Source organism: Ylistrum balloti, unplaced genomic scaffold, assembly GCF_031769215.1.
Source record: "Ylistrum balloti isolate Yb309-2 unplaced genomic scaffold, AGI_CSIRO_Ybal_v1 Utg369932, whole genome shotgun sequence".
Lineage (NCBI taxonomy): Eukaryota > Metazoa > Mollusca > Bivalvia > Pectinida > Pectinidae > Ylistrum > Ylistrum balloti.
This window is the reverse complement of record NW_026782044.1, coordinates 3,944-14,809: the sequence shown is the minus strand read 5'-3', so window position 1 is coordinate 14,809 and position 10,866 is coordinate 3,944.

Below are 10,866 nucleotides of genomic sequence, written 5' to 3'. Positions count from 1 at the left end.
CAAAATCTTTAAATAACTTCTTCTCAAATACTAGAAGGCCTAGGGGGCTAATACTTGGCCCATAGCATGCTGGCATGGAGCCCTACAAAGTTTGTTCAAATGAATGACCTTGGCCCACTTTCAAGGTCACAGGGGTCAAATATGTTAAAATATACAAAGGACTTCATCTCAATAAGCAAAAGTCTATGAGTGCCGATATTGGGTCTGTAGCATGCTGGGAGGAAAGGTTACCAAGTTTATTTAAATGAATGACCTTGAACAACTTTCAAGGTCGCAGGGGTCAAATATGTCAAAATCTTTAAATAACTTCTTCTCAAATACTAGAAGGCCTAGGGGGCTAATACTTGGCCCATAGTATGCTGGCATGGAGCCCTACAAAGTTTGTTCAAATGAATGACCTTGGCCCACTTTCAAGGTCACAGGGGTCAAATATGTTAAAATATACAAAGGACTTCATCTCAATAAGCAAAAGTCTATGAGTGCCGATATTGGGTCTGTAGCATGCTGGGAGGAAAGGCTACCAAGTTTATTCAAATGAATGACCTCAACCCACTTTCAAGGTCACAGGGGTCAAATATGTTAAAATATACAAACGACTTCTTCTCAACAAGCAAAAGTCCATGAGTGCTGATATTGGGCCTGTAAGATGCTTGGAGGAGAGGCTACCAAGTTTGTTCAAATGAATGACCTCAACCCACTTTCTAGGTTTGGCTTGCTTTTTGTCAGATGACCGTTAAGGCCCATGGGCCTCTTGTTCATGAGTAGAACTGTACTTCTTTTATTCTGATGTTGATCAAAATCCATCTTGCATATTGACTGTTAAATCTACTTGTGGTCCCTACATCAGTTTCTTTTTCAGCTAATTTGAAAATTATTCAATGTGCTGCAGAGATTTTCCTAACTTGATATATATATGTCTGCTACACTTGGTCCATTATAAAATGATTACATTTAATATTGACTTTCAGAAAGAGAAACTTGCATGGTGGTCATCTTAAGATTTTGACAAGTGATAAAAATATCAGAAAATCGAAAGGAGATAAAGCAAATGTAATGTTTTAGTACGATTGGGTCAGGCTTAAATCAGCCTTTTCTGAGTCAAGATATGTAGATATAGAAAGGCAGTGAAGACATGACATAGCAGCTGTTAACAAACCAAATATCTAAATCTAAATTCATATAACTATTGTCTTAATCAAAAACAAAACTCTGAGTCAGTTGATGCATTATCTTTATTATAATTTACTCACCATTGGACTTGGGACCACGACAATTTGAGTAAAAATGAACAAAATGTGATGAAACTTGATATGCAGTCTTATATCAATAAGATCTCAGGTGGGTACCTATTGGGTTGTAATATGCAGAGTTGATGTGTTGAAATTGTCTTTCGGGTATCCTCTGATCATTCTATATGTCTGATATAACATTTTACGTAGACATCTATGGATGTGTTGAAATTGTCTTTCGGGTATCCTCTGATCATTCTATATGTCTGATATAACATTTTACGTAGACATCTATGGATGTGTAGAAATTGTCTTTCGGGTATCCTCTGATCATTCTATATGTCTGATATAACATTTTACGTAGACATCTATGGATGTGTTGAAATTGTCTTTCGGGTATCCTCTGATCATTCTATATGTCTGATATAACGTTTTAGGTAGACATCTATGGATGTGTTGAAATTGTCTTTCGGGTATCCTCTGATCATTCTATATGTCTGATATAACGTTTTACGTAGACATCTATGGATGTGTTGAAATTGTCTTTCGAGTATCCTCTGATCATTCTATATGTCTGATATAACGTTTTACGTAGACATCTATGGATGTGTTGAAATTGTCTTTCGGGTATCCTCTGATCATTCTATATGTCTGATATAACGTTTTACGTAGACATCTATGGATGTGTTGAAATTGTCTTTCGGGTTTCCTCTGATCATTCTATATGCCATATAAGTTGTTTTTCTCCATTTCCTCTTTATCGCTTAATTCTCCGCAGTAATATATTATCTACTCAAGTATGTGTCTTCATGGCACATTTTAGCAATTGTAAAGAGGACGGAATTCATCACTTCAATAGGTAAACATCGTACAAATCTATATCTATATTCAACAAGAGATCCCAGAGGGATCTTGGCGCCCACCATTTGAGGATCTGTTTTCAGTTCTTGATGATTTGTTGTTTTTTTTGTGTGTGTTACAGGTGTTGTAAATGTTCATGAACTGGTCTTCATTGAATGTATTCAATGATGGCACAAGATATTTTTTATTAAGCACCTATTAGCAAATATCATTTGAAAAAGATCCCAAAGTATTATTAGATAGCAGTCAGTTACAGGTGGATAATGGACAACATGCTTGTGCTGTATTACTGTCGACATCCAAGATGGCTGCCTGTGGGCCACCTTGATTTCAAATCAGTCCAAAAAAGGTACAATGCACAACTAGGTACCAAAGGGAACCTGCATATGAAATTTGAGAAAGATCCATCCAGTACTTTTCCAGAAATAGCGGTAACAAAGTTTTACATCCAAAATCCAAGATGGCCACCTGTCGGCCATCTTGAATTCGAATCAGTCCAAAAAAGGTACAATGCACAAGTAGGGACCAAGGGGAAACTGCATAGGAAATTTGAGAAAGATCCATCCAGTACTTTCTCAGAAATAGCGGTAACAAACTTTTACTTCCAAAATCCAAGATGGCCACCTGTCGGCCATCTTGAATTCGAATCAGTTCAAAAAAGGTACAATGCACAACTAGGGACCAAGGGGAACCTGCATATGAAATTTGGGAAAGATCCATCCAGTACTTTTCCAGAAATATCGGTAACAAGAATTGTTTACGGACGGACGGACCACGGACCACGGACGCAGGGCGATTTGAATAACACACCTGTAGTGTCCATGATAATCTTATAATTAAGTTCCGGATATTGTAACCCGGTTCCGGATCCTTTGTATAAATTAGATACTAGGGGTATCAATAGGGGTCTAGGTATTGACTTGTTTTTTATGCTAAGAGCATCAGCATGTTGCTGTCGCCCCTGGCCCTGAGTATCAGTACTTCGTTTTCATTGGTTCATAAATCGAAAGTTTACTCCTACTCCATTTGCCGGACATTACCGTAATCATTGGATTATCGCCCCTACAATAAAGTTGCTGATCCTAGTCATTAAATGAAACAACCTTATCGACATTTTCTTCATTACTTGTACATCAAGAAAACGTTTTGTGTTGTGTATTAATGATAATCAGACATCGAAATTTGTAAATACAGTGACGAAGACTCACGTTTTATGGTGGTAAATTTTGCGAGGCGATTCCAATATGGCGGCTTAACTTTCTTTTCCGCGCGATGCATTGTGGGAGTCATATATCTTTCTTTTTTTTTCTTTTTCGAAAATTTTCATCCCGTTTAATACTGTTGAAAACTTTTGAAAATACTGAAATATGTAGTTGAAAATAAGAATGATTTAGAGTAGCATAAAATTTTGACGGAAACAGCCGGGGTGCTCTTTGCTGCTGGACCCTGAAAGAAGACGGCGGCAGAAAGAAGATGGCGGGTATTTGATGCAAGTAAGTATCACTATATATATATAAGCTGAATTTAAAGTCAATACCTCTACTGAACTAGCAATTGCATTTTTTGCAAAATACTCATTTGAAATGAGCTATCGCATGTATTGAATTTAGGCTCGACGGCGACGCGCAAGCTGGGCACTGTCGCCATGGCACTTTTTTCAAAATATTTTCAAGACTTTTCCTTTGAAGCAGTATGCATTTGAGAAATGTTATGTAAGCATCTGTTGCTTCCGTAAAGTATTTCAGTGTTTTGAAATAAATTTATTTTTGAATGATCGTGAGTGGCCCAACAGATCGGAAATTAAACAGAAAAAAACTTATCCGTAATATTGTACTGTACTACTTACGCTACCGTGAATAAATCTAGGAATCTATCTGTGTAATATATCGATTTTACTTTAAAATATTGGTCACTGTCCGTGCTATTGTAGATCTAGCTCTTTCAAATTTCTGATCGGAGATAATTTATAAGTACCCCAAGTCCAGGGTATGAAATCGTATGGGAACTCTAAAGCTATGCCAATTGAAGTTTATATATATAGTTTTAGCTTAAATTTAGTTTTTGTCTTTCTGACATGATGTCTCGTTGATTCTGTTGAAGAGTGATGCATGTGAACGATTACAATATGAAGATTGGGAATAATGAAGATGTCAATTAACATCTGAATCCCGGAAAGTGTTTTAATGAAGATTAGGATAAACCTAGCAAAGTGTTAGGTCCCATTGGTACAATTCTTATTATGCCTGAACTTTTAATTTATGTACTGTATTTGTTCATCTCAGAAATTTCAGTATTATGTCAACTGCGTCAACTTTCAGTTCAACACTTGATTCATCAATTTTACACAGCCCTAGGCTCAATATTTGTCATTAATTGTCGACTGTTTATAAGCATTTTAGAGTTTTGTTTCCATGGTGAATGGAATGAAATGGGATAAATAGTCTAACCAATACCCCTCGAGAGCTTATTAAGACATTGCAGTATTATCACATTGGGCCTTATTAAAAGTCAAATTGAAACTTTAAGAAACTCAAGTGACCGGAAGTACAACAATAAGATGTTGATAATCAATGAAATTGATTAATTGAGAGGACATTGTCTGTACAGATAACCAGGCTTTGTAGTGGTTTGTTCAGAACTGTAGTTCTGGTTAAGTAACCATTAATTATGTCCTTTCAGCTACAATGACGTACATTTTTGAAATACCTCTACTGTAGCTAAATGTGGCATTTGTAATAGACATAGCCAAAGTTAATTTTGGGATAGATGTAGCCAAAGTTAATTTTAGGATCAGTTAGGACAGCTACTGTTTGTAACAGGCATGTGTTCAATTACATGATGATGTAATTAATTAAATTACAATATGAAAGGCATTGCCACTACAGGTATTTTTAAAATGATTAAATAACCATTACATGACGGTCCAATGTAATTAATTAAATTATACATTACTTTTCAAGTCAAAATGAATTTTTTTTGAAATACAAACGTCAAAATAAATTATCATACTGCACAGATTTATCACACTAATTTTATGATTCAATCTCTGTATGACCATGGTCAAGATATTATCATTTTGCTATCTGTCCATCGCTTAATAATTTGACAGTCCTGAACGTCAAAGTAATTAATTACAGTATATTTAATATAGATTCCTATTGGGAAGACTATAAGCTTATACAGAAGTGTATATTTCTTGCACATAATCATAGCAATAATGAAATATAGTTATTTATTTCCCTTACTCTCTTTCAGCAAGTGGATGTCCCTGAAGAAATGAAATCTGGAATGGTAGAAGGTATCTCTATTGATTCTTCTAAGTTGGAATTGGCCATGGTGACCAACAATGGATTTGAGGACCTTATGGTGGATAAAAACGTCCTTCTTTCAGGCCTCCAATTAGATGTTGAATATGATTAATCACTTGAGGAGATGCTAACAACCATGTTGCCTTTTAATGTCACAGTACTCTCTAAAGGCGGAAATATATTTATCATCACAAAAGAAGAATCAACAAATCGCGGAAACTAAAAAAATGTGGAAAAGATCATTGTATACTGCATTTGTAGTAAATTTGTATACAATCTTCAATTTACTTGAGTAGAAAGATTTACTAGTTATACCAAGTTTGCGTAGAAAGGATCACTGTATACTGAGTTTGTAGTGTACATAGAAAGGTTTACTTATTTGTATTTTTCTGAGTTTCGTGTATACAATATATAAAAAAAACTTTTTGTGGAAAAGATCACCGCATACTGAGTTTGTTGTTTACAAATGTGTAGAAAAGATCGCTGTATACCAAGTTTATAGTTTACAATTGACTAGAAAAATCACTGTATACTGAACATAATACGACTTCTATTTAAAACCTTCATTTAAACTTAGGCATGTATTTTTTTTATGTATCTTAAAAGTCTACCTACAGCAATTTTGTGTATGCAATCTTGTACTAGGATATTGACATGACAAGATTACATTGCTGATCAAAGCATGGAAAGAATACTGTATCTAAAAACTTAATAAAACAAGATATAAGCAACTTTATCATGTTTTTTTTATTATTATTCCATAATGTCTGTCCACATGGAATTTGTAAGCACTCTTGTGCATTCTTATACCACCAAAAGGGTGGGTAAACTGGAATCAGGTTGTCTATCCGTCCATCCATCTGTTTGTCTGTCTGTAGACACATCTTGTCTGGACAACTCCAATGAAACTTTTCAGTAATATTCGGGACAATGTGTAGATGTGCATGCACCATTTTCCCTCGAAATATCGATTGCCATGGCAACTGGTCAATATAGACGGGTTTTGCTCGTCAGTCAACTTCTAAACCTGTGGACCAATTTCAACAAAACTTTGCAGGAATGTAGGGGAACGTGCACATGCCGCTGTGTTTCAGAGGATGTTTCTGTGCAAAAGGTCACCATGGGGAGATAGCTAAGGCTGTGGGTGTTGGGGGTATTAGTTATCATTTGGATTACAGTTTCAGTTATCCCTGGGCAATGTGGAGAGGATATAATAATGATTTTGAGGATTGAATGTAGAGGTCACAGTACTTGCATAAGTACTATATGATTACCTTGTAAACGCATTGAGACTAAGACAGTATACCATAATCAAATTTGGAACATGTATCCCTTATGAGAAGTCGGTTTCTTTAGAAATTCAGGGTCAGATGTCAAAGATCAAGGTCACAGTCAAAAAACGGATAGATGCATGGGGGTGTTCTTTGCATTTTTCTATCAAATTTCACAACCTAAAAGATATTCACATCTTGCAAATTTCAAGGTTCAAGGTCACTGTTAGTATGTAAAAATTATAATACAAGAGGAATAAAATATCTTGCGACAAGTTTTAGAGAACAAAGAATATATAAACATGTCAACAGAATTGTAGAACCAGCAAAACAAGTGTAAAATTGAAACAAAGACAATATCTACTCGAAGATTCCCTGAAAAAGTACAAGGAGAATAAGACCAGGTGTTCCGAAAGAACAGGCATCTTTTATTTTAAGATATGGTGACATATGTTTGTTTTAGAAAATTGGCACTCTTATGCAGTCGTTTACAGACAATCTGGAAAATGAAGCTGCCCAATATTTGTATGTAGCATGTTATTTGCATGATGGTCTAACTAATGGTCTTAAACCAATAAGATACGCAGTCTTTAAAGTGATAATATGGTGTCCAAGATCAACATTTCCTACAATGTATCCAAAGAAATGGACAACTTCCCTATCATTGCATCTTGGAGCCTACATAAGTAATACTACTATGCTTGTTATTTCTGATATCTGCTGGTCATTTTTTATGGGCTGCAATGATTTACTGCTTTCATATAGTTGGTTTCAGTATATAGCAAGCTAATAACAAAGAATTTATTTTTTTAATGGTCTTAGCATACCAGTACTTTCAGTACTTTGATTTTCTACTACGTCGCTATATTACAGGTACCATGAAGTAATTTTTTTCGGTTCTTAAACATGAGGTCGAAATTTTGTGATCCAATTTTTAAGACCAAAAATGGTGGTCTTTTGACCTATAGGCTCCAAAATCGTTTGTTGTCTTAGCTGTGTTTGAACTGGAAGTGGAACTTGAAGTGTCATTATGTGACACAGATGTCTATCATGGTCTGTCAAAGTTTTAAGCCGTAGTCGTAAGAAACGTGGTCTGTTGCTAATGATGTTGAGCTTGAAAAATTGCGATTAAAATTATTAACTCAATTTCTGAATGTAGAGGGCACAATTGATAGACTTAATTAACTTGTTGCATTGAGGATAATTGAAAGCAGAAATAAAAAATATCATTGAAGCCCCATAAATTTAATCACAATTTTTCAACCTAAAAAGATAACTAAGAAATAATTGTATTAATGTAATTATAACATTTATTATTAAAACTTCATTATTTTTTACAAAACATTCTCACAATAATTTACAAACAAAATCTATCTATTATTATTTCATGTTGATTATAAACAATTTACAAATTAATTTACAAAAATTACAATAATTAATAATTAAATAATGTAATAATAAATCATTTGAAATAAATAACAATTGAATGAATAGCTAGAAGTATTTACAATTAATTAAAACATTAAAAATTCTGCAGTACAGAGAGACTGACTGTGCAGGGGGCGACAGCGACTGTTTATGACCCCGTCCAATGTTCATGTTCAGGTGATGGTGGCTACAACCGAAAACAAAGATATCTTAATAGAAATGTAAGCAGAAAAAAATACATAGCATACCTACACACACACACATAACTATTGTCTTTAAGACCACACAATGTTAATTCCTATGCTTTTAAATCATTCCTTTATCCCCATTGACTGATCTCGGTGAAATAAACATTTCCATTTTTTAAAATTTTGAATCACTACGTTTTAACTTAAACTTACAATGAGGTCGTCGCTATCGCCCTCAGAGGGTGCTCTGGACGGAAGACTCTGGAGGTCAGCGTCTGGGGCCTGGCTGGACTTCTGTTAGCGAAAAGGTCATTGGTTAGTTTAAACAAGTTGACAATAATATCATTGGTTAGTTTTTACTAAAAAATTGGAAATGTAAAAAACTAACCCAATGATTTCAATTAAAAACCAATCTATCTTTACAATTAACACGGGCTTTCCCATCAAATGCAAATTTATCATTACTTATTTTTGCACTGTATTTAGCAATCAACACAATTTCTTTAGATAAAAGCAAATTTATCATTACTACCAATCAACACAGGCTTTTGCATCAAACTGTTACATACCTGATAGATGTTATTAATGGTCTCCCAGACACTGACTCTCTCCTTTTTCATTGAAGACTTATCATAATACTTGTTTGCCGTCCTTGGGTTGTGAGCCATGTGCTTGGCTAGCACCCTCTGCTGATGGCGGTTTCCTCCAGCGTCCCGCAATGTTGAAACCGCCATCTTCCTGCACAACGTGGTCGTGAGGGGTGGCAGATCCTGACCGATGTTGATGGCATGTCTCTGCCACTCCTTCTTGACGGCCTTGGCCATGGTCTAAAAAAATAAAGATATAATCAATTTTTGAAAACCCAGGTTTACGTTGGAATTAAATCATTTCTACAAATACTGATAATATAATTAAATCTTGTGGTCGTTAACTTTGTAAACCTTTCTCTTAAAACTGCCTTGGTTGATCTGCTTTCTGAAAGTAGAAAGAGAAGCTCCCTCTGAAATATAACTTATAAACAACACTCACCGTCCCGGAGAGCTTCTTTCCTTTGTCGGTGATGAAGACCAGCTCCGACGCACCGGCAATGCTCCCCTTGGCCACGTTTGTTCGAAGGTCCTGAAGAAGGGACGGTATCACCAACAACGGGCATTCCTTCCCCGACCCCGACCCCGACCTACAGGTCGAAATTTTGTGATCCGAGTTTTGGGACCGAAAAAAATAGCACTCAAACTAACATATTTTTTTTGTTTCTTGTCAGAATCGTAAGATCTCTTAATACGATGCATAGAATATCATAACGCACGATTTAAGTGCCAGAAAGTGGAGTTCTATACCTTGCTTAAATATCAGGTCGATGCTCACAGGACCGAACTCAAACTTTTGTTTATAGATCACTCAAAACCGGTTCTATCTCCTTCTAATTCTAATAAAACATGCATTGGCCATTAATAAACAACATATCGAACGATTATCAGCTTTGAATTAAAATTGACAAATTCTATAGAAAAATAGTCAAGTCGAAATTTTGTGAGCGGACTTTTTTTTGCCGGACCGAAATAGGTAAAAGTACAATTTCGGTAAAAGTAGGAAAAACAGATAATTTTTCTATTGCAATTCTTAAAAAGAATTGTTTTCTGCGTGTTTTGACGTATAGTAGAGTTCTGAGGGGTTTCTACTTTTTCTGGAATGGGACTCGACCGGAGGTCCCAATGTGAGCATCGACCCCGCCGGCTTCAACCCAGAAAATCGCCATTTCTCAAGAACTGAACGTTAGAAATTTCTGTAATTTTGGCACATTTCTCACCAGACCCATGACCAAATGTTCCCATAAAATCAACGAAATCAAATGATTAGTTTTTTTAGAAATATGGAATTAAGAAAAGTTGGGAGATTTGGGTTCGGATCCAGGTAGGGTCGACCTGACGGGGTATACCAACTTACCCATCATATTCCCGAAGGTCCACCATGAAATTTAAACGATGAATTAGACCAAAATACATGCCACGAAGCTTAGTTCTATGAGTTTAAATGTTTCAATCTCGATTTCTGAGCTCCTAAAGTTAGTATTTAAGAAATAAAAAAAATGAGTCCTGAGCCCCTATTTCGACCCAAAAGCCGGAAATAGCGGGATTTTGCAGGTTTTACCCTTAGCAATTGGTTTTCCACCTTTTTTGCGCTATTCCAGAGTTTTCAGAAATCTTCGAAACATCGGCTAAGTCCACAGGTCGAAAATGTGTGAGCGGACTTCTTAGGAAGAAAAGAAAAGTAAGCAAACTAAATTTACTCAGTTCTTTAATATATTTACATTTACTCTGCATTGTCAATATATAACACTACCAAGACCAGATCCTTGTTATGAGACCATACCACGGGCGTAGTGATATGTTAACAATTGATTGTTGACGTCACTTCATTTGAAAACGACGTCACAAAAACGTCTCCGCGGCAACTACCATTCCGTAAAGAAAACAACGCATCCCGGTCAGATACCTCTTATCTTTAGTCTTACAATAATTTCATATATGATGTGCAACTATTGATTGGTTAATTTTTGAAAAGAATATAAGAGTTTTAAGGG